Here is an 18,954-nt window from a genome sequence, read left to right as displayed (position 1 = left end):
AACATGGTTGCATGTAGGTAGCATGCATGGTGCTAGAGAGAGAGCTACAACTGCAGGCAGCAGGAAGATACAAATCCACTGACCTTGGCTTGAACTCCTGAACCCTCAAAGACCACCTCCACTGACACACTTCCCTCAATAAGGCCACATCTACTACAACAAGGCCACACATCCTAATTATTTCAATAATGCCACTCCTTGTGAGCCTAAGGTGGCCATTTTCATTCAAACCACTACCCCCCCAATTAAATAGTTTTTTAAATAAGAGTTACCTTGGTCATAGTGTCTCTTCATAACAATAGAACAGTAATTAAAAGTATATACATATATACTTGAATTTACATATATAAATTATATATTCTTATACATATTATATATGAATATATATCTTTATATATAAGATATAATACATTATAAATATATAATTATATAAGGCTATATATTCTTTGTTACTATATAATATACATATAATAAAAAATGAATAACAAATTAAGCAGATGAAGTGCAATGCACAGAATTAAGAAGTCCTCCATGGACGTCGTCACTGAGGAAAACAAGGAAACCAAGCTTGAGTAACAATAGGATGTCTCAGGTACCAAAGCTTCCGAGTGACAGAACCAAGCACTTGAACTCTGCTCCGCCAGGTGCAGTGGCGCTGCGTCCCAGAAGAAAGGAGAGGTGTGCTTGTTTGCCATGTTCTTCTTGCTATTGCCTGCCTAGTTCCCACCAGCATCACAGGTGCGAGGCTTGCCTTACTCGGTGAGGTTAATAAACATGTCATTCCCAGGGAATGGCTTCACTCCTTCCTGCCTGGATTACGGTCCTAGGCACCTGAATCATATATTAACCATGCTGAGAGGCGTGGATAAAAATTTAATTTATCTAACTAAACAGTGACACAGAACAGAAGGCAAATAGAATTACTTGTTTAATCTTATCATTGCATACTTACCTGGCTGAAGGCAAGATGGCTGACCCCGAGGACACGGTGTCGTCTCTAAGCTTAGGACTCTCAGGGGTGCAGCTACAAAAGGTCTATTTACCGTGTCAGGAAGTCCATGCTTAAGTCCTTTTAACTCAGACCTTCTTTTGTGGTGAGTAACTTTTCTTAAATATATATAAAAACTACTTTTTGCCCAAGAATATGTCAACTCCCTCACACTACAAGATGTGGAACCTGTATTCTCTGTTACTTTCATCCAATTCTCGGGTGCTCAAATCTCAGCGTGGACTTCACTTAACCATAATCTCCATTTTAGTCAATTTTTCCTATGGTCTAATATTTTTCCTTATTATGAATTAATTCATTCAAAAAGTTGTATTGGGCCTCTACTCCTCGACTCTATGGACCATCTAGAGTTATTTCAGACAAACTTTAATTTTATCTAGCAGAAACAAAAATACCAGAAAAAAACGAAAGACAGCAATACAGAGGTCAAAATGATATGGTGCTAATAGAAGGGGAAGCTCTTGGTCCTGCCAAGACTGAACCCCAGTGAACGTGATTGTTGGGGGGAGGGTGGTAATGGGGGGAGGATGGGGAGGGGAACACCCATATAGAAGGGGAGGGGGAGGAGTTGGGGGATGTTGGCCCGGAAACCGGGAAAGGGAATAACAATTGAAATGTAAATAAGAAATGCCCAAGTTAATAAAGATGGAGAAAAAATGGTATGGTGCTAATGGATGAGCAGGATAACTTGTTAACAGAGTGTGTGACGTCTGAAATACAACTTCATTCACCACAGAGAACCCCAGTGGCTGAATATTGAAAACCATTCCACAGATGGATACAACCAAGCTGAGGAATGGGAAAACCGATTGGGAAGCTGAATGTAGTTTGGCAAAGCAATAACACAAGATACAGGTAGTGATAAAGGGGTGGAGTTGGGTGGCTAAATATGGTGGATGAAACTGGCAGGCAGCAACCAGATCTAGGAAGTCAAGTAGATCTTGACTCGCAATTTCACCAAGATGATGTTCATTCACTGCCATTTATTGAGGGGTGTGTGTGTGTGTGTGTGTGTGTGTGTGTGTGTGTGTGTGTGTGTTGTGGATTTTGTCCCCAAAGTTGCATGAGAATCCTCACGTCTACATGTAAGACACCAAGAGATTCTTCCCCCAGTTGGTTTTGATTGGTAAATAAAGTTGCCAGCAGCCAATGGTTGGGCAGGGAGACAGAGACAGAATTCCCCATGGAAGGAACTGAGAAAGGAGCAGGAAGAGAAAGAGCTGCTGTGCCAAGAAAGGAATAAATGTCATGCCTGAGAGGTGCTGGACAGAGAACGTAGCCATCCAGTAGGTGCTGGGAACTCAGCCCAAGAGGACTGCAGATCTGGGTCCTGGGCAGCCAGGATGGGATACAGGTTTTAGTAAGTGATAACTCATGAATATCAGAGGGGAGAGTGTTAGCCATGTGGAGGTTTGGTAGTGGGCCAGCATTGAGCTGTCTAAGGCATATTCAAATATGTGCTGTGTGTGTGTGTGTGTGTGTGTGTGTGTGTGTGTATACTCAAATCCATTCTTACAAAGAAGAATTATCAGGCAAAAGCTAAAGAACAGAGGATAGTGTTTACAGAATGGTAAGAGGATTTAATTTACTCTTCAGAAAGAGTCCTCATATGGAGAACATACTATCAGGGTATAAAGATAGAGACATGGAACTCAATTAGGGGAGTATTGGAGTAGTCCAGATGCAAGGCATTGATGATCTAAATTCAGGTAACAGAAGAAGAGCTTGGGAAGGGGTCGTGAGTACAGTCTGCATTCCTAGGCCATTTGCTCAAACGTTTTTGCCCAGAGTCCAATGGCAAAGCATTATCTACTCTTGTTTCCTCAGCTCAGAAACATGATAGGTGGAGGCTCACAGAGAAGACTCTTGGAGATGAAAGGGAAAGTGCACATTAGCCAGACCTTCTAGTCACTCTTGATCTCCGTTATGACGTGTCAGGGACGAGAAAATCGTTCCCGTGTAGATGTTTGCTTCTCTTCGGTAGAGGTAGGTTCTTTCATTTTCCTTAATCTACCTCAGGAAAACAAAACAACTCTAATGCTGAGAAATGAACCAGGCTGTCATAGAAGATTACAAACATGTTTTTAACATTTTTTAACCATGTGGCTCTATTATTATTATTATTATTATTATTATTAACTTGAGTATTTCTTATATACATTTCAAGTATTTCCTTTCCCAGTTTCCGGGCAAACATCCCCCTCCCCCCTCCCCTTCCTTATGGGTGTTCCCCTCCCCATCCTCCCCCCTTGCCGCCCTCCCCCCAACAATCTAGTTCACTGGGGGTTCAGTCTTAGCAGGACCCAGGGCTTCCACTTCCACTGGTGCTCTTACTAGGATATTCATTGCTACCAATGAGGTCAGAGTCCAGGGTCAGTCCATATATAGTCTTTAGGTAATGGCTTAGTCCCTGGAAGCTCTGGTTGCTTGGCATTGTTGTACCTATGGGGTCTAGAGCCCCTTCAAGCTCTTCCAGTTCTTTCTCTGATTCCTTCAACGGGGGTCCTATTCTCAATTCAGTGCTTTGCTGCTGGCATACGCCTCTGTGTTTGCTGTATTCTGGCTGTGTCTCTCAGGAGGGATCTACATCCGGCTCCTGTCGGCCTGCACTTCTTTGCTTCATCCATCTTGTCTAATTGGGTGGCTGTATATGTATGGGCCACATGTGGGGCAGGCTCTGAATGGGTGTTCCTTCTGTGTCCGTTTTAATCTTTGCCTCTCTCTTCCCTGCCAAGGGTATTCTTGTTCCCCTTTTAAAGAAGGAGTGAAGCATTCACATTTTGATCATCCGTCTTGAGTTTCATTTGTTCTAGGCATCTAGGGTAATTCAAGCATTTGGGCTAATAGCCACTTATCAATGAGTGCATACCATGTGTGTTTTTCTGTGATTGGGTTACCTCACTCAGGATGATATTTTCCAGTTCCGACCATTTGCCTACGAATTTCATAAAGTCGTTGTTTTTGATAGCTGAGTAATATTCCAGTGTGTAGATGTACCACATTTTCTGTATCCATTCCTCTGTTGAAGGGCATCTGGCTTGTTTCTACCTTCTGGCTATTATAAATAAGGCTGCGATGAACATAGTGGAGCACGTGTCTTTTTTATATGTTGGGGCATCTTTTGGGTATATGCCCAAGAGAGGTATAGCTGGATCCTCAGGTAGTTCAATGTCCAATTTTCTGAGGAACCTCCAGACTGATTTCCAGAATGGTTGTACCAGTCTGCAATCCCACCAACAATGGAGGAGGGTTCCTCTTTCTCCACATCCTCGCCAGCATCTGATGTCACCTGAGTTTTTGATCTTAGCCATTCTCACTGGTGTGAGGTGAAATCTCAGGGTTGTTTTGATTTGCATTTCCCTCATGACTAAAGATGTTGAACATTTCTTTAGGTGTTTCTCAGCCATTCGGCATTCCGCAGCTGTGAATTCTTTGTTTAGCTCTGAACCCCATTTTTTAATAGGGTTATTTGTCTCCCTGCGGTCTAATTTCTGGAGTTCTTTGTATATTTTGGATATAAGGCCTCTATCTGTTGTAGGATTGGTAAAGATCTTTTCCCAATCTGTTGGTTGCCGTTTTGTCCTAACCACAGTGTCCTTTGCCTTACACAAGCTTTGTAGTTTTATGAGATCCCATTTGTCGATTCTTGATCTTAGAGCATAAGCCATTGGTGTTTTGTTCAGGAAATTTTTTCCAGTGCCCATGTGTTCCAGATGCTTCCCTAGTTTTTCTTCTATTAGTTTGAGTGTGTCTGGTTTGATGTGGAGGTCCTTGATCCACTTGGACTTAAGCTTTGTACAGGGTGATAAGCATGGATCGATCTGCATTCTTCTACATGTTGACCTCCATTTGAATCAGCACCATTTGCTGAAAATGCTATCTTTTTTCCATTTGATGGTTTTGGCTCCTTTGTCAAAAATCAAGTGACCATAGGTGTGTGGGTTCATTTCTGGGTCTTCAATACTGTTCCATTGGTCTATCTGTCTGTCTCTGTACCAATACCATGCAGTTTTTATCACTATTGCTCTGTAGTACTGCTTGAGTTCAGGGATAGTGATTCCCCCTGAAGTCCTTTTATTGTTGACAATAGTTTTAGCTATCCTGGGTTTTTTGTTATTCCAGATGAATTTGCAAATTGTTCTGTCTAACTCTTTGAAGAATTGGATTGGTATTTTGATAGGGATTGCATTGAATCTGTAGATCGCTTTTGGTAAAATGGCCATTTTTACTATATTAATCCTGCCAATCCATGAGCATGGGAGATCTTTCCATCTTCTGAGGTCTTCTTCAATTTCTTTCTTCAGAGGCTTGAAGTTCTTATTGTACAAATCTTTTACTTGCTTGGTTAGAGTCACACCGAGGTACTTTATATTATTTGGGTCTATTATGAAGAGTGTCGTTTCTCTAATTTCTTTCTCTGCTTGTTTCTCTTTTGTGTAGAGGAAGGCTACTGATTTATTTGAGTTAATTTTATACCCAGCCACTTTGCTGAAGTTGTTTATCAGCTTTAGTAGTTCTCTGGTGGAACTTTTGGGATCACTTAACTATACTATCATATCATCTGCAAATAGTGATATTTTGACTTCTTCTTTTCCGATCTGTATCCCCTTGACCTCCTTTTGTTGTTTGATTGCTCTGGCTAGAACTTCAAGCACTATGTTGAATACGTAGGGAGAGAGTGGGCAGCCTTGTCTAGTCCCTGATTTTAGTGGGATTGCTTCAAGTTTCTCTCCATTTAGTTTAATGTTAGCAACTGGTTTGCTGTATATGGCTTTTACTATGTTTAGGTATGGGCCTTGAATTCCTATTCTTTCCAGGACTTTTATCATGAAGGGGTGTTGAATTTTGTCAAATGCTTTCTCAGCATCTAATGAAATGATCATGTGGTTTTGTTCTTTCAGTTTGTTTATATAATGGATCACGTTGATGGTTTTCCGTATATTAAACCATCCCTGCATGCCTGGGATGAAGCCTACTTGATCATGGTGGATGATTGTAGTGATGTGCTCTTGGATTCGGTTTGCCAGAATTTTATTGAGTATTTTTGCGTCGATATTCATAAGGGAAATTGGTCTGAAGTTCTCTTTCTTTGTTGGGTCTTTGTGTGGTTTAGGTATAAGAGTAATTGTGGCTTCATAGAAGGAATTCGGTAGTGATCCATCTGTTTCAATTTTGTGGAATAGTTTGGATAATATTGGTATGAGGTCTTCTATGAAGGTTTGATAGAATTCTGCACTAAACCCGTCTGGACCTGGGCTCTTTTTGGTTGGGAGACCTTTAATGACTGCTTCTATTTCCTTAGGAGTTATGGGGTTGTTTAACTGGTTTATCTGTTCCTGATTTAACTTCGGTACCTGGTATCTGTCTAGGAAATTGTCCATTTCCTGCACATTTTCAAGTTTTGTTGAATATAGGCTTTTGTAGTAAGATCTGATGATTTTTTGAATTTCTTCTGAATCTGTAGTTATGTCTCCCTTTTCATTTCTGATTTTGTTAATTTGGACACACTCTCTGTGTCCTCTGGTTAGTCTGGCTAAGGGTTTATCTATCTTGTTGATTTTCTCAAAGAACCAACTTTTGGTTCTGTTGATTCTTTCTACGGTCCTTTTTGTTTCTACTTGGTTGATTTCAGCTCTGAGTTTGATTACTTCCTGCCTTCTACTCCTCCTGGGTGTGTTTGCTTCTTTTTGTTTTAGAGATTTTAGGTGTGCTGTCAAGCTGCTGACATATGCTCTTTCCTGTTTCTTTCTGCAGGCACTCAGCACTATGAGTTTTTCTCTTAGCACAGCTTTCATTGTGTCCCATAAGTTTGGGTATGTTGTACCTTCATTTTCATTAAATTCTAAAAAGTATTTAATTTCTTTCTTAATTTCTTCCTTGACCAGGTTATCATTGAGTAGAGCATTGTTCAATTTCCACGTATATGTGGGCATTCTTCCCTTATTGTTATTGAAGACCAGTTTTAGGCCGTGGTGGTCTGATAGGACGCATGGGATTATTTCTATCTTTCTGTACCTGTTGAGGCCCGTTTTTTGACCAATTATATGGTCAATTTTGGAGAAAGTACCATGAGGAGCTGAGAAGAAGGTATATCCTTTTGCTTTAGGGTAGAATGTTCTATAAATATCTGTTAAGTCCATTTGGCTCATGACTTCTCTTAGTCTGTCTACATCTCTGTTTAATTTCTGTTTCCATGATCTGTCCGTTGATGAGAGTGGGGAGTTGAAGTCTCCTACTATTATTGTGTGAGGTGCAATGTGTGTTTTGAGCTTTAGTAAGGTTTCTTTTACGTATGTAGGTGCCCTTGTATTTGGGGCATAGATATTTAGGATTGAGAGTTCATCTTGGTGGACTTTTCCTTTGATGAATATGAAGTGTCCTTCCTTATCTTTTTTGATGACTTTTAGTTGAAAATTGATTTTATGTGATATTAGAATGGCTACTCCAGCTTGCTTCTTCTGACCATTTGCTTGGAAAGTTGTTTTCCAGCCTTTCACTCTGAGGTAGTGTCTGTCTTTGTCTCTGAGGTGTGTTTCCTGTAGGCAGCAGAATGCAGGGTCCTCGTTGCGTATCCAGTTTGTTAATCTATGTCTTTTTATTGGGGAGTTGAGGCCATTGATGTTGAGAGATATTAAGGAATAGTGATTATTGCTTCCTGTTATATTCATATTTGGATGTGAGGTTATGTTTGTGTGCTTTTCTTCTCCTTGTTTTGTTGCCAAGACGTTTAGTTTCTTGCTTCTTCTAGGGTATATCTTGCCTCCTTATGTTGGGCTTTACCATTTATTATCCTTTGTAGTGCTGGATTTGTAGAAAGATATTGTGTAAATTTGGTTTTGTCATGGAATATCTTGTTTTCTCCATGTATGTTAATTGAGAGTTTTACAGGGTACAGTAACCTGGGCTGGCATTTGTGTTCTCTTAGGGTCTGAATGACATCTGTCCAGGATCTTCTGGCTTTCATAGTTTCTGGCGAAAAGTCTGGTGTAATTCTGATAGGTCTGCCTTTATATGTTACTTGACCTTTTTCCCTTACTGCTTTTAATATTCTTTCTTTATTTTGTGCTTTTGGTGTTTTGACTATTATGTGATGGGAGGTGTTTCTTTTCTGGTCCAATCTATTTGGAGTTCTGTAGGCTTCTTGTATGCCTATGGGTATCTCTTTTTTTAGGTTAGGGAAGTTTTCTTCTATGATTTTGTTGAAGATATTTACTGGTCCTTTGAGCTGGGAGTCTTCACTCTCTTCTACACCTATTATCCTTAGGTTTGATCTTCTCATTGAGTCCTGGATTTCCTGTATGTTTTGGACCAGTAGCTTTTTCGGCTTTACATTATCTTTGACAGTTGAGTCAATGATTTCTATGGAATCTTCTGCTCCTGAGATTCTCTCTTCCATCTCTTGTATTCTGTTGGTGAAGCTCGTATCTACAGCTGTCTCTTCTTTTGGTTTTCTATATCCAGGGTTGTTTCCATGTGTTCTTTCTTGATTGCTTCTATTTCCATTTTTAATTCCTTCAGCTGTTTGATTGTGTTTTCCTGGAATTCTTTCAGGGATTTTTGTGACTCCTCTCTATGGGCTTCTACTTGTTTATTTATGATTTCCTGGTATTCTTTCAGGGTTTTTTGCAATTCCTCTCTGTAGGCTTCTACTTGTTCTCTAAGGGAGTTCTTCACGTCTTTCTTAAAGTCCTCCAACATCATGATCAAATATGATTTTGAAACTAGATCTTGCTTTTCTGGTGTGTTTGGATATTCCGTGTTTGCTTTGGTGGGAGAATTGGGCTCTGATGATGCCATGTAGTCTTGGTTTCTGTTGCTTGGGTTCCTGCGCTTGCCTCTCGCCATCAGATTATCTCTAGTGTTACTTTGTTCTGCTATTTCTGACAGTGGCTAGACTGTCCTATAAGCCTGTGTGTCAGGAGCGCTGTAGACCTGTTTTCCTGTTTTCTTTCAGCCAGTTATGGGGACAGAGTGTTCTGCTTTCGGGCGTGTAGTTTTTCCTATCTACAGGCCTTCAGCTGTTCCTGTGGGCCTGTGTCTGTTGTTCACCAGGCAGGTCACTTGCAGCAGAAAAGTTGGTCTTACCTGTGGTCCTGAGGCTCAAGTTTGCTCATGGGGTTCTGCCTACGAGCTCTCCACGGCGGCAGCAACCAGGAAGATCTGCACCGCCGTTTCCGGGAGCCTCCATGCACCAGGGTTCCAGATGGCGTTTGGTGTTTTCCTCTGGCGTCAGAGATGTGTGCAGAGTGCAGTCTCTTCTGGTTTCCCAGGCGTGTCTGCCTCTCTGTAGGTTTAGCTCTCCCTCCCACGGGATTTGGGTGCAGAGAACTGTTTATCCGGTCTGTCCCTTCAGGTTCTGGTGGTGTCTCAGGTGCAGGGGTCCTGCCGCTCCTGGGCCCTCCCCCACGGGAAACCAGAGGCCGTATACAGTTTCCTCTTGGGCCAGGAATGTGGGCAGGGGTGGGCAGTGTTGGTGGTCTCTTCCGCTCTGCAGCGTCAGGAGTGTCCACCTGACCAGGCGGTGAGGTCTCTCTCCCATGGGGTTTGGGAGCAGAGAGCTGCTGCGGGCCAGGATCCGCGAGTTTGGGACTCCTGGTAAACACAGGAAGTGCCCAGTCCTAGAGGAATTTTGCCTCTGTGTGTCCTGAGTTCACCAGGCAGGTCTCTTGCAGCAGAAAAGTTGGTCTTACCTGTGGTCCCGAGGCTCAAGTTTGCTCGTGGGGTGCTGCCTACGAGCTCTGCGCAGCAGCTGCAACCAGGAAGATCTGCACCGCTGTTTCCCTGTCTTTAACATTTATAAAACCAAGGAGGGTCCTCTTTCCTCCTCAGGTATCACAAAGTAAAATGAAGTGTGTAAGGAAAGCCTTCTTACTCAATTTCGAAAGCAGTGTGAGAGATCATGCTAATCCTCAATTCTTATATAATATTCTTCTCTAAGAGACATAGGCACCAGGCCAGGGCCTTTACAGAAACCCCATGAAAGGGGCATATTCTCTACTTCCTTGACCCGACTGGCCTCCGTGTGACTTGCTTTGTCCCACTGAATGTGAACCAAAGCAACACCTGCCACATTCTATGTGTGCCACAGCCATTGTAAATTCCAACCATATCTCAGATAAACAGTGACCACGGATATCTGTTCCTTCCACCATAACTTATTGGGGGGGGGGGGAGTGTGCACAGAAACCAGAGGTTAGCATCGGGTGCCTTTCTCATTCGCTCCCCACCTTGGATTTTGAAACATTCTCTCTCACTGAGCACTGAGTCTCACCAATTTTGCCAGATTGGCAGCCATCGAGCTTCGGAAATTCACTGTCTCCACTCCCCAGGAGCACACATGCAGGCTGCTAGACCTCATGTTTTCTGTGAGTCCTAGAGACTCAAGCTCAAGTCTTCTTGCTTACCTAGAAATCACTTCACTGACTGAGCCATGTCTCCAAGCCCACACCTTGGTTTATTCTTGGAGTACTAATAATAATAAGTTTAACTTTAATTTTTTTCAAACCTTATTTATCTTTTTGGTTGAACAAGTCAATGGACTTTTTACTGCTTCTGGGGTGTGGTGCTCGGGAGCTCTTGGTAAGGCACACCACAGGCTTCTGACTTCGAAGGACAAAGGACTGGCACTGGCCCTGCGGGTAGCCGCCGTATGCAGATCAGGGCGGTACTTGTTCTTTCAGATCATGTGCCTGAAGCTGCTGAGGGGAGCCCCAGCATTCTTGTTGATGGTGGTCCTCACGTAAGAAGTGGCGGGTTTTTGCTGACCGGATCTGCATTTCAAAACCACCACGACCCCTTTACCATCAGCCACCAGCTCCACTCTGATGGTCTTGTGGTGAATTAGCCCGTTGTAGGGGAAGGAGTCTCAGGCCTTCAGTTTATTGGGCTCCGTGCTGCAGTCTACTTATTCCTCTCGATCAAGAAACTGGAGCAGTTCCGAACGACCATCCGTTGCAGATGCATGGACATGGCGGTGGCTCCTTTCCCTATTTTTAATGATGGTTCTTAAATGCTTTAACCTCTCTTTTAGCTCACCACCAGAGGTAGTGGGAAAGAAAGGATATGGGGGAAGCGGACCTGTTTAGAAAGGTTCTTTGGAGCACCTCCTATCTGTGTTGTCTGAGAATCACAGTGGAGTTTACAGGTTAGCAGCAGCAGCTCGATCCACTCACAAACACTTCACAGATACACCAGCAATCCAGTTCGGTAGAGTCAGGGTAACAAACACGAATCAGTAGTGGTGACACTACCCAGCAGAGATTTGAGGATCACTTGTTACTGTGACATATTCCTCAGAAAAATCGGGGAACTAACTACACAAAACTCCAAGACGTAGGCATACAGAGCTTTAACGTTTAAGACTTTACCAACCAGAATAGAAGTTGCAGACAAATGACTAGAGGAATAGAACATTCATTTTTCCAAAGTCATGGACCATTTAGAGTAAGGAAACAGTTTCCTAGCTTGCACACATTGTGCAATATCTCTCAGCCCTCTCACGTTAATATTATCGTGTTTGAATATTATCTTTCTACTAGGAAAGGGACACTGATAGGTCTTCCAAGTTCCCTTGATTGAAATTGTTCAGTTGGAGTCTAATACAGAATAAATCTAGGAAATATCGTTGAGCTAGCTGATTTCATGCTGTAGATTTTTTTTTCAATTTGCAAACTTGATCATTTCTATTTGTAAAAGACCAGAGCAGTTAACCATCCACCATGGAAGTTTCTGCAGAAACCTTAAAAGCAAATAACGCATCTTGACTGAGGAAAGTTATCTTTTGCTAATGTTAGTTTATCCAAGAGAGACGAAGTGAAGTCTTCTTCACTGTCCGAAGGACACTGCTAGGAAGGCTCTTATGGTTTATAGGACCTTCCTCTTTGGGAATAGGAAAAGTAAAGATGCACCATGAAGTACTACTTGGCATACAATAGGTGCTCAATAAATAACTGTTCACTAACTTAATGAACTGAAAGCTGAATGAATAAAAGCTCACCTACACTACAGGTAAAGGGACATCCCCAACTAGACCCTGAATTGCACATCAAATGCATTTTGTGCTAGGTGAAGTGTGTGTGCATGAGTGTGTGTATGAGGGTGTGTGTATGTGCGTGAGTGTGTGTGTGTGTACGCATGCTGAACTTCCAGTGCTGTTCTTCAGGTGCTGTACCCTGTGTTTATTGAGACAGGGTCTTGCATTGGCCAGGAACATACCAACTAGATGAGGCTGAATGGCCAGTGAACCCTAGAAAGATGCCTGTCTCCACCCTTCCAGAAGGGGGATTTTAACTGTGTGCCAACTTAACTGACTTTGTTTTGTAAAACCTAAGTTCTAAGCTGATGTCCCAGTGCATTGATTTCCCCATTCACTCACCAGTTTCAATACCCAATTTTTATTAAATCAGTTGCTACATATTAAATATAAAATTGAGGAGTCAAGGCTCAGGTAGGCAGGGAATAGTCTGATACGACTCTCTTACTAGTCTGCCACCCTGTCTTACATGTTTCTAACTACTCCCACACCCAAGAAAGGTGACCACTGGTATCTAGCAGTTAAGTGGTAATGGTCTCCTGTGTATTTGTTACTAGGGGTGGACTCTGGGGTTTCAGAAGATGAATGCCATTCACAGAATATTATCTTTATCTCTGTCTCTATCTCTATCTGTGTCTCTAGCTCCCAGTCTGCCTGTTACTTACAGATCAAGAAGTGGCTCTCTTCAGTTGTTCCTGCCTCTGTGCCTTTGGCCCACCATTATGGGCTTTAACCTGTTGAAACGATAAGCCCAATTAAATGCTTTATTTTATAAGCTGCCTTGGTGTTTGTTACAGGAATGGAAATGTAAATAAGAATTAATCATAGCCATGATTCTAAATAGTAAATATTTTAAACAGATTTTACTTGAATATAATTGTAATAACCTACCACATAATAACTTTAGGTAGGGGTTTCAAGACAGGGTTTCTCTGTGTAACACCCCTGGCTGTCCTGGACTCACTTTATAGACCAGGCTGGCCTTGAACTCACAGAGATCCTCCTGCCTCTGCCTCCTAAATTCTGGGATTAAAGGCACGCAAACACCTGGCTGTTTTAGATTGTTTTTGGTTTTGTTTTGTTTACTTTTTAAGGTATATTTTTAAAGCAAAAGTACTTTAAGTGAAGATGATATTAATCACATTTACATATTTGTCTACTAGCAGGCAGCCCCCAGGAAACTCTTGTGCATGGCATAGGAGACAGGGATGTTTAGAAAGAACTGACACCCAAGTGTGGTTTTGGAAATGGCTGTATCTCATGATCCTCCAAGAGGTCTTAAGACACTGAGTAATCACTAGACTACAGCTGGGAGCCATCAGTGTGCACAACTTAACCTCCCCCTTTGAATGGAGAAGATAAGGGAGGGAAACTAGGGAGTTATATGAAAAAAGAGGTGCTAATACGTAGGTTGGCTGAGCGTCTGAGCAGGTGCCGCCCTGTGTAGAGAGTCCGACGGAAGGTGGCCCCACTCGGCTGCCACTTAATAGCTTTCTAAGGTTGGAGAGCAACTCTCCAGGAACTTACAAGACTCTTTACATCTGGCCTCATGACATCTGAGACAGAATCATTGCTACTGCGGTCTCATTCCTCTTTTAACCCAGCTCAGTCCTCCTGAGGACAAAATTATTCACAAAGATAAAGATGGTTGGCATAAAGAAAAGGGTGCAACAAAATGTCTGCAAAACAGGTCTGTGAAGTGGACACTTAGAGTTTCTTTGGAAAGTTGGTTATGTCAAATGCTGTTTGGCTGGGGCACACAGGTGAAAAGGATGTCTTGCTAAAGCAGACAGGTGAAAGAGTGTTTTCCTGAAGCAGACACAAGTGAAATGATGTTTTCCTATAGCAAACACATGAAAGGACATGTGATGGAGTATAAACATGACCCTACAGGCAGTGGGAGATGAGCCGTGAGCATTGGTTTGGTTTGCTCCTCCTTGCTATTCTTCGCTAATGACACGCATGTATTGGTTCACCTTACACAGCATTGTTGAGCTCCACTTGTAACACTGTCATTGAGAGAAGCTCTCCCAAGAACTGCTCATGGGGTTCCTGTGGCAGCATGCTGTTTCTGCGGCTTCACCTCAGGCCAATTGACCATCCTAGCAGTTTCTTTAGGATTGAACTACAGCTGCTGGTTTGTGCCTGGTATCTGCCTGCTGAGAGGACTGGACTGTAGCTGCTGGTTCGTGTGTGGTGTCTGCCTGCCTAGCGGACTGGTCTGCAGCTGCTGAGTTGTATTTGGTGTTTGCTATGGGTCTGAACTGCTGAGAAAAAAAGATCAAGCTTGCCCCAAAGAACTACTGCTGAGCAGGTCCACTTCCCCCACATCCCAATAACTTCTCTCCTCCACTGCCTCTGCTGGGTGGTGGGCTAGAGGACGGGTTGAACCCTTATGAAAAGTAGGTTGCAAAACAATTTTGCCTACAGTTCTGTGTCACATAAGCACTTCTACCTCTACACTACTGAAAACAAGGCTAGGACACCCAACAATATTGCTAAGCCCGTGGAACGTTGCTTATGTGTACATATTAAGGGGTCCTATTTTAGTTATGTTTCTGTGCTCGAATAAAATCATGACTAGGAGAAAACTGGTCAAGGAAAGTGTTTGTTTGGTTTACATGCCCTGATTATAATTGTCCTTGAGGGGAGCCAATATAGGAGCTCACGGCAGGAAGCCAGAGGCAGGTGGTAAAGCAGAGACTACAGAAGAATGCTGCTTATCGACTCAATGGCTCTTAGATTGCTCATCTTACTTTCTTATACACGCCATGCATTAAGTTGGTACCAGGGAGTAGGATGTTGCTGTGATAGGCCTGACCACGCGGTTTGTTAGAGCAATATGGAAGACATCGGGGTTTTGAACCAGAAAAACTATTGGATGCTTCAGGCAGAGCTGGAAATGGGCAATCCCAGTAGATGTACAGGAGAGCATGCTGACAGTGATTAGAAATGTAGAGGCCCAGCTCAAGACGTTTCTAAGAGGAAGGATATTAGTAAGTGACCTTGCAACTGATCTTGTGATATTTTGGCAAAGAATGTGTCTGTTTTCTGCCCTAATTCAAAAAACACTGCATGAAGCTAACTTGAAGAGTTTGGATTCATGGCATTGGCAGAGAAGACTTCAAGACAGAGCAGTATTGACTGTGCCGTGTGGTTGTTAGTGGTCACTCATATCAATCTATAATAAAAAGGAGAAAGCTAGACAAAATTAATTTTAAAATGTATACTTTGAGCAGAAAAGGCACACCAGGAAGTGTAATGTAGAGGACAGACGTTCCAGTACTCAAGAAGATAATTTTTTTAAAAACCTAAGGCTAATGGAGAGAAGGGAGTCGTGACCTCAGGGCAAAGCCCCTGATCTGGTACTAACTTCTGTCTCAGTCACTGTTTTATTGCTGTGAAGAGACACTGTGACCATGGCAACTATTATAAAAGAAAACATTTAGTTGAGGGGCTTGCTTATAGTTTCAGAGGATTAGCACACGATCATAACAGAAAACATGATAGCGTGAGGTCATACTGTAGAGTAGAAACTGAGAGCTACACTCGGATCTGCAGGCAGAGAAAGAGAGAGTCTCTGGGCTTGGCACGTCAAAGCCCATGCTCTCTGACACACTGTCTCTAACAATGTCATGCTTCTCCACCTTTCACTGAAAATATAGTCTTTTCTCATAAAAGATATCCTGATTACAGTTTCTCCTCCCTCTGCTTCTTTTAGTTTTTCCCCATCTTCTCTCTGTGTCTCATTAGAAAAAACATCAGGCTTCTGAAAGATAACACGCAAACATGACAAAACAAAATATAATAAGATTTAAAAAAAACTGCCACATCAAAGTTGGACAAGGCAAATCATGGCCATACTCCTCTTCTTAATTTTTTATTGGTTATTTTATTTATTTACATTTCAAATATTATTCCCCCTTCTCAGTTTTCCCTCTGAAAACCCCTATCCCATTTCCCCACCCTGCTCCTGTAAGGACGATCCCCCATTCACCCACTTCTGCCCCACCTCCCTAGCATTCCTCTATGCTGGGACATCAAGCCTTTATGGACCCAAGGGCCTCCCCTCCCACTGATGCTAGATGAGGCCTTCCTCTGCTACATACGCAGCTGGAGCCACGGGTCCCTCCATGTATAGTCTTTGGTTGGTGGTTTAGTCCCTGGGAGCTCTGATGGGGCCTGGTTGGTTGATATTGTTGTTCTTCCTATGGGGTTGCAAACCCCGTCAGCTCCTTCAGCCTTTCCCTTAACTCCTTCATTGGGGTCCCCATGCTTAATCCGATGGTTGGCAGCAAGCATCCGCATCTATATTGCTCAGGCTCTGGCAGAGAATCTCAGAAGATAGCTATATTGAGCTTCTGTCAGCAAGCACTTCTTAGCATCAGCAATTGTGTCTGAGTTTGGTGTTTGCAGATGTGCTGGATCCCTAGGTGGGGCAATCTCTGTTTGGCCTTTCCTTCAGTCTCTGCTCCACTATTTGTCCCTATATTGTTTTAGACAGGAGCAATTCTGAGTTAATATTTTTAATATGGATTGGTGGCCCCATTCCCCAACCGAGGGCCTTGCCTAACCTCTCAATAATATCTCTACAGGTTCTCTCTCCCCTTACTGGGTATTTCAGCTAATGTTATCACCATTGGTTCCTGGGAGCCTCTTATTTTCCTGGCATCTGGGACTTTCCCCATCCCCTACAGCTATATACCTCTGTTCAATTTCCTGACCCTCTGTACATCTTTTGTTCCTCCTTCTAAGAAGGACTGAAGCATCCACATTTTGGTCTTCTTCTTCTTGAGCTTTATATGGTCTGTGAGGTGTATCCTGGGTATTTTGAGCATTTTGTCTAATATCCACTTAGCAGTGAGTACATACCTTGTGTGTTCTTTTGTGACTGGGTTACCTCACTTGGGATGATATTTTCCAGCTCCAACCATTTGACTATGAATTTCATGGAGTCATTGTTTTTAATAGCTGAATAGTACCCCATTGTGCAAATGTACCATATTTTCTGCATCAATTCCTTTGTTGAGGGGCATCTGGGTTCTTTCCAGCTTCTGGCTATTATAAATAAGGCTGCTATGAACATAGTGGAGCATGTGTCTTTGTTATATGTTAGAGCATCTTTTGGGTATATGCCCAGGAGTGGTATAGCTGGGTCCTCAGGTAGTACTATGTCCAATTTTCTGAGGAACCTCCAGACTGATTTCCAGAGTGGTTTTACCAGTCTGCGATCCCACCAACAATGGAGAAGTGTTATTCTTTCTCCCATCCTCGCCAGCATCTGCTGTCACCTGAGTTTTTTATCTCAGCCATTCTGACTGGTGTGAGGTGGAATCTCAGGGTTGTTTTGGTTTGCGTTTCTCTTATGACTAAGGATGTTGAACATTTCTTTAGGTGCTTCGTGGCCACTCAATATTCCTCAGTTGAGAATTCTTTGTTTAGCTCTGTACCCCATTTTTAAAAAGCATTATTTGATTCTCTGGAGTCTAACTTCTTGAGTTCTTTGTATATATTGGATTTTAGCTCTGTATCAGATGTAGGATTTGTAAAGATCTTTTCTCAATCTGTTAGTTGCTATTTTGTCCTAATGACAGTGTCCTTTGCCTTACAGAAGCTTTGCAAATTTATGAGGTCCCATTTGTCAATTCTTGATCTTAGAACATAAGTCATTGTTGTTATGTTCAGGAAATTTTCCCCTGTGCCAATGTATTCAAGGCTCTTTCCCACTTTCTCTTCTAATAGATTCAGTATATCAGGTTTTATGTGGAGGTCCTTGATCCACTTGGACTTAAGCTTTGTACAAGGAGATAAAAATGGGTCAATTTGCATTCTTCTACATGCCCACCACAACTTAAGCCAGCACCATTTGTTGACTATGCTGTCTTTTCTCCACTGAATGGTTTTGGCTTCTTTGTCAAAGATCAGGTGACCATAGATGTGTGGGTTTAATTCTGGGTCTTTGATTCTATTCCATTGATCTACCTGTCTGTCTCTGTACCAATACCATGAGATTTTTTGTCTACTATAGTAGAGCTTGAGGTCAAGGATGGTGATTCCCCCAGAAATTCTGATATTGTTGAGAATAGTTTTTTGCTATCCTAGGTTTTTTGTTGTTCCAAATGAATTTGAGAATTGCTCTTTCTATCTCTGTGAAGAATCGAGTTGGAATTTTGATGGGAATTGCATTGAATCTGTAGATTGATTTTGGTAAGATATGGTCACACCTTTTAATTCTTCTAATACTTTCAAAAAGTGCAACTGCCTGGTGACTAAGTATTCAGTTATACGAATCTATGGGGATCGTTCGTATTTGAACCACACTTCAGGATCCACACTCTTGTCCAGGGGTGGCATCACCACAGTGTTCTCCCACATCAATCAATATTCAAGCAAATGCCCAATCTGATGAAGATACTTTTTCAATTGAGGTATTCTCTTCCCAGTTGATGGTAGCTTGTGTCACATTGCCAAAAAGCTAACCTTCCTTGGGCCAAGAATGATTTGATAGAAATTACAAAAGCCTATAAAATACAAAATACTAAATGCAAAATTACTATAACAATAAGGAAATAGTTGTTAACTAACAGTTACATAAAGTCATGGTATGCCAATATGCAAATTTTTAAATCCCTGAACAATTATTTAAATCTTATAAATTGAATATCCAGATTCCTTGTTGTATTTGCCACTAGGCAATATATGCTAACTTTGCTAACATAGCAGGTCAGTGTCCAATGGTTCAGTAACATAGGAAAGGACATTCTTGCAACTTCCCTTGGTGTGAGTTGAAGGTATAAAAGCAAAGATCTTGAACTACAAGTTGAACATCTATTACATGTGAAGGTTTTTATTCATCTGGGTAATCCCTAAACTACTTGTGCACAAAATTTCTTAGTGCTTTCCAGCCTCACTG

The 18,954-nt window shown here is 42.1% G+C and overlaps 1 long non-coding RNA gene and 1 pseudogene across 6 annotated transcripts in view; both read right to left on the bottom strand.

Moving 5' to 3' along the window:
* LOC120096293 (uncharacterized) overlaps positions 1-18,954 on the bottom strand; it is a 160,366-nt gene that overhangs the window by 45,026 nt on the left and 96,386 nt on the right. For all 6 annotated transcript variants that reach the window (XR_015635566.1, XR_015635563.1, XR_015635564.1 and 3 more), the window contains one exon: positions 12,707-12,775. This is a non-coding gene — a long non-coding RNA (uncharacterized LOC120096293). The remainder of the gene's footprint in view (positions 1-12,706; positions 12,776-18,954) is intronic.
* LOC134481519 (large ribosomal subunit protein eL28-like) lies at positions 10,594-11,033 on the bottom strand (annotated as a pseudogene).

Source organism: Rattus norvegicus, chromosome 13, assembly GCF_021556685.1.
Source record: "Rattus norvegicus strain SHRSP/BbbUtx chromosome 13, alternate assembly SHRSP_T2T, whole genome shotgun sequence".
In the NCBI taxonomy this organism is placed as follows: Eukaryota; Metazoa; Chordata; class Mammalia; order Rodentia; family Muridae; genus Rattus; species Rattus norvegicus.
This window is presented reverse-complemented; position numbering and strand designations above follow the sequence as displayed.